Source organism: Cupressus sempervirens, chromosome 8, assembly GCF_028749045.1.
Source record: "Cupressus sempervirens isolate cs-2001-9-10 chromosome 8, ASM2874904v1, whole genome shotgun sequence".
Classification (NCBI taxonomy): domain Eukaryota; kingdom Viridiplantae; phylum Streptophyta; class Pinopsida; order Cupressales; family Cupressaceae; genus Cupressus; species Cupressus sempervirens.
Window position 1 is genome coordinate 167,532,720 of NC_143125.1, and position 6,606 is coordinate 167,539,325.

Consider the following 6,606-nt stretch of genomic DNA (forward strand, 5'->3'; position numbering starts at 1 on the left):
TAGCTCAAGGGGTGATTCCTTAGGGTCCACATGGTTGGGTGGCAAAAATTGAGGCTTGTTTGTGGTTTGACAATGGAGTTATTTCATGAAGATGCTTAGATGATGCTTATCAAGATATTTATAGATGTTCTTGATCATTTTGTAATTGATGATTTTGTTAAGGGAAATTATTGATTTAATTAAAAAAAGCCATGTAAAGAGAATGTATATATAGGAATGAAAGAAAAATGTATATTGAGATCTATGATATGAAAATGGTAGGGTTGTTATTTTGTAAATTAAACCTTAGTATATTGATTGTGAAAATTCCTTGAATGAATAGGACAATGTTATTCTTCAAATTTTTAATGAAAATCATGATTTATTTTGCATATATGGTCATTTCTTAATAAGTCTATCATGTCATGGTTAATGTATTGTTAAAAGTACATCTTAAAGATAGGTCATGTTTTATATTAATCAACTAAGATTCTCAAAGGAAATTCATCTAAGGGTTAGATTTTTTAGGGAACCTATTAGATATTTAAAAAAAAACTTACCCAAATTAGTAGATTTAGATTTAGTCTTATTAGGTTCACTGGCAAGCCATTACACTCTATTTGCAACTCTAATTATTCCAACCATAAAGCATATATGTTGACATCAATGAAAAATGAAGCTAGAAATACAACACATAAGAAATAAATCATCTCTTCAAACATACCAAAAAACTCCCCCATAGGAATACCCTCAGCATCCATGCTAAAAGCACTTTCATGATATGGATCTCAAAAAAGTGTATTTGAATGGAAGATATTTTTCCAAAATATGTATTTTATTATGGTATTAGATGAAATGTATTTTATAAAATTCATAATACCAAAAATATTAAGATTCATATAATGATAGTTGTATTAGTCTATTGATGGATCTTTTCTAGCTAAAGAATCCATACACTATTTTCATACAACAAGAGTTTCTTTCTAAAGTGTCTAAATATGAAAAATCCCAAGAATGTTAGAGAGTCACCAAATTTACTAGTAGAAGTAAAGTACTAGTTTCTACTAAATTTTTTAAAAATTTATTACGTGGTCAATTTTTACAAGTGGGACTTAGGAAGTACATGATTTACCATCAAAAGAACTTGTTTGTGAAATGACTATCTGATATTTGGTTGAGTTCAAAATGGGTTCTCATGGTGACATTTTTTCTTCCTCAAAATCATATCCTTGAGTTGTACAAAGAATACTTAAAATAAAGGAAAACATTGGATTAGTATGTAATGTATCCATTGAGGAGCACCTTCACAAGTCTATGGTAATTAAGGACATTTATTCCAATAATGGTGTTCCTTTAACTAGTGTTTTATTTTCTATGTAATTCTTCATATTGGCTACAATAATTTGATTTATATTTTTCAAAAAAGTTGCAAGAGTTCCTGATTCAAGTATTCTAATGAAAATGCACATACACAATGGAGAAGAGAAAGTGACGAAGGATGGTTATTGATGAAAGAAGATTGGAAATAAACTAACATGGCATGGGTGTATTGGGCATGCCTTAAATATTTTTGTACAAATTCATTTGATTTGGGGCCACATAGCTTGGATTTACCAAAATTCTAAGAAGGAAGTGTTGGTAATTTGGCTAAGAGGTGAGTATGGAAATACATTGAGGTTTTCATTTATGGAAACATATCATCTATATTAAGGAAATAAGTTGTGAATAAAAGGTTTTGATTTGAAGACTTAGAAAATTGTATAAGTGTTACAAATAATAAATGTTAGTAGAGACACCTTTTTGGTTTGCAAATTTTACAAAGAGAGAATTTGCATGTGCGCACTTGTGAGAAGATAGAAAAAGATATGATGATTCCATATGTTAGAGTGCATGTCATTATGAGTTGTATAGACATATATATTAAATATTTACTAGTCACAATTAGGTAAAAATAGAATATGACAAAGTGAAGTAAATGATCAATAGCATTAAGGAATTATTTTGGTTTACCAAAATAATTACTTAACTAATTAGGGATGATATCCTAGATTTTAACCCTAAATTAGCAAAGGTTAATTTTGTGTTTTGGGACACGTGTGAAGTCTTGAAGGCTAATAGGATAGAGCAATAACATATAAAAGATATATCAATATAATTGAAGTTGTGTACAAAGAGCTACAAAGGAAAAATTAGATATTGAAGATATCAATTTTATCAAAAGGATTTTGTAGCTATATCTTTTGTGTATAAAATATATAGTCATAATTGCATGTTTGGGCAGTGGGCTCATCTTGCATACTTTTGTAATTATAATACCAAATCCTAATAGGATTGAGGCTTCTAGCAAGGACTGGTCCTCTAACAAGGATAGAGACACTATATAGATGTAATAGACTCCTAACATGGTCAATATATTTTATAAGATACTTTTGATTAGAGGATCATCTTTTGGGTACCAAATTATTTTTTGGGTACCATCCCCACCGAGAGTTTCCCTTGGATAGGGTTTCCCTAGCGAACAAATAATGGTGTTATGAGTTGTGTTGTGTTATTGATATGTTTAATTTTTAGTTTAATCACATGTGCATGTTTTAAGATTGTAAAATATATCCCTAGTTGGGAAAACATTTGTGGAATATTGATTTGACCCCCCTCTCATCATTTCATATTTCTAAAAATTGATATCAGAGCACAATTACTTAGAGGATGCCTAACTATTGGAGTAAATGATTCTTTTCCATTTCACTCTTATATTAAATTTACTTAGGTGAGCTCATAAATTAGGAGGAATTATATATTCTTGGATATTATTATTAAGAGGATATTGTGAGTCATCCTTTTAACTCCAACTAATCCTCAAATATCACATGTGGTTAATTCCCATTTTGATGCCACCCTTCTAGATTGAAGTGGATGGTAGGTGATTGATTCCATCAAGACTCTACTTCCTCCAAGTTGAGACACTTATCTTAATCTTGTCCAAGTATCTTCCCAACCCTTTCCTATATAAATAAGTTTGCTCTTATGTATTACACATTAGGAAATATTGATTTTATTATGCATTTGATAGTTTATATTAGAGAAAATTTTTGTATTATTATTCTAGCAATTTTATTTCCTCTTGAATAATCTATCTCTTTCATTAGATTTTGGTTTATATTTTTTTTTCACAAATTATAACATGGTATCAGAGCCTTTTTTGAAAGAATAGATGATATTTTTGTAGAGGTCTTGAAAAATCTTGTATGATCTTCCCTTTTTTTTTCATATGAACTGGAGAATCAAAAAGGATTTATGAAGGCCTAGTAATCCCTCTTTTGCAAATATGTGTTTTTCATAATATGTTGGTTGCAGGACTCTAGTGGATTCATAGAAACATTCTAATAGTTCCATTTCATCACTGAAGGTTCAAAAAATTCAAAATCAATTTTTGTTCCATCCAAATCAAAGTATGTTTGCATTAATTACAAATACATGCTTGTAGCTCAAATCTAGAGGATGGCATGCAAAATGGAGCATTTTCAAGCCAAACTAACCCTTCCATTGTGTCTAGAAGGCTCAAGAAGCAAATTTTCATATATAACTTGGCCTATTTTGAAGTTCAAAACTTTGTGGCAAATTTTTGGTCTACCCTTGACATGTAGTTTGAGGTAATATATTAATTTTGGGCCACCCACATTGGAAAGCACATAAAACACCTTGGGTTGTCCACACCACCCATGAAGGAAAAACACCTCAAGTTTTTTCACATGCTCCTTTGGAAAAGGTGCCATATATTCATTGAATGAGAACAACCAATGACCACTAACTTCACTTTTTTGTTGAGCACTCTCTCTTTTAAAGTGTTTGTATTCTCCCAAATTCATCAATATAGGACTAGAAGTCTTTGCATTAATCTGCCGACCATGTAAGTTAAATTTGATGTCCACTTACCAATCTTTGTGTGTTTCTTTTATCTTCTATGATGTCCATTATCCTATCAAGTTTAAGCATAGAGATTTCTGATTTACCCTTGTTAAATTACATTTTTATTTTGGTAGTCTAACTTTGAATGGCCATAACTTGGTCATGTAGACTCCAAATTAGATACATCTTTTTTTGATTTGGGGTCAGAGATTACTTTAGCAAAAAATATTTTCCATTTGGTGATCCCATCTCATGGGTCAATCATCATTTGGCGAATAGCGCATATAACGTAGATCAACTGCATTGCCAAATATTTATCATATTTGGGTGCAACGCTCATGTTAGTTGCCCATTAGTTATCACATGATTGGTCAAAAATATCAGTCTAATCACCAATACAATATACATTTTGGATGCATTTATTTTAAAAAATTTTCCATCCTTTGCATGTTGTTTCTTATTGGAAAACGTTCTTTTTCCATTACTACAACCAAATAATTTTCTCTTGGGTTCGGCATCGCCTATCATTTTGCTGATGTGTGTTGATCACCAGCCCTATTTAGCCAACTGTTTCCTATTGTGGGCTTGGATAGGAAGGTGCATTTCACCTACATTTGACATTCCTTCTTGTTAATCCTATGTAATTAACCAACTTAGATTGGACTATAAGATATTATTATTCTACACAATTCGCTCTTTTTTGGTCTAGAGACTGGCATTTCTTATTGCCGCTAAAGTTTTAGAGTGTTGAGTGAATTTCTCATTGACTCATGGACCATGGTTTTCATAAAAGGAAAGTGGTTTTTAATTTATTTTTTATGTGGATACTGGTACTAGCACTGTTTATTTTTTTAAGTTTTACTATCTAGTGTCCATTGGTGACTAGACATCTCACACACTAAGATAGCCTATAGGTTTGTGAATTTTATTGGGTAGTACCATAAACTGTAGCACCTTAGTAGTAGTACCATTTTTATGAGAATGAATCATATTATTGTTATTAGATGTAGTCTAAGTAGTCTATTATCACTATTCATTGACTTTGACTTGTCACTATTTGAGTCTTTAGTTCAACAACTAAGTTGATTTATTTTTTGTAGCCTTTATCAATTTGCAATGTCAAACAAGAGGGGTAATAGGGGTTCTAGTAGGATACCTAAAAGCCAAGATAGGCCACCATTACAAAAATGTAGAATCATATCTGCATATTTTGGTGGTGGAAATGTTGGCAACCTACAAGATTCACAAGTTAGATCTCCAGTGCTTATTGAAAAAGGAGATTCATCGCAAGTTGGAGACCATACTGAAGAAGTTCAAGTTGGTGAACTTGATATCTTAGTTGAGGATGAATTGAACACAATTTGGAGGCACCTCCCCTAAGTAGGGAGTTACAAACTAATATTATAGACTTGGAGTCAGTTAATGACTAGTTGGGTGAGAAAACCAAAAGTGATTCCATAAATCATGTTCATGCACAAAAGGGGAAAGGAAAATTGGAAAAAAAAAAGATCGATCACCCTGGGATTTGTCCAAAAGGAATTTTCAATTAGAATGGGTGGAAAAGTATTGGTTCATTGAACTAGTGGCCAATCCAATTGATGGTGAGCCTCCTGTAGAATGTAAATGTAAGATTTACATAGAGATAACAGAGAAGGAGAAGAGGTTGCATCTTAAACTTGATATCATAGAAAGCATGTCAGTAAAGTTTACAAAAAGGAAGCTATAGATAGAGTTAAAAAATTTGTGCTAACCTGGAAAATAAAGGATAACTTTCTACATATTAGGAATGCCAAAATATACGAGTTACACAAGCAATTATAAGAGAAGTGTTTTATAGTAAAAGGTTCCATTGAAGATTTCATTGGGAAAGCAATTGAAGTGCAAAATATGGAAAAAGTAGTTCAATTAAGTGTGGTCATTTATATTTTGAGTAGAGGATGTCCTATGATAGACAACCCTTCAATTACTACTTTATTACACTTTTTAAAAGTTTGAAACTATTCGAACAGTCACTGGCTAGTAAACAACAGGTGGGAATGGGATAGTTGTCTTGCATAGGTTGAAAAAGAAGATATGAAGGAAAAATAAAACACTCAAATTTCATTGCATTGTCTCTAGATGAAGTTATAGCAACTAACCCTATGCTATTCCCATTCATTGCATGACCCATTGAATGAATCTAGCTTTTGGAATTGTTAGCAATTTTGGTTGTGTAAGTAAAGTGGAATCTCTAATCAAAGAGATTTACCAATACTTTTTTCAAAGTCCAAAATGAGTCTGGGAATTTCAACACTTTTCTCAAAGACTTACTGATGGGAGGAAGCTTCTTAAAGAAAATGATACCAAACATATCTCTTTGGATGGACCAACGCATCAAGTATTCTCTAAATATCCATCATTTCTTGGACTAATCCACTATGTGCAAGATAGATTCCCTTGGCTATATTCAAGTCCAACTAATGTTAAGATACTCTTAACTTTAGTAGCTATTCTCCCCATGCTATTACACATGAGACATATTATGAAAAAGGTTCAACAAAGAGCTATGTACATTGCATAATATAATAAGCTACGTAAAGTGACATTAATAGCCTAGATACTTTGTATCGATTACTACCATTGGATGAATCAAAGTTTGCAAAGTGGATAAAAATCATAAATTTGAACAATCTTGGGAAATTTTAACATATTGGTGCAAATGATGAGGTATGTGCCATGGCG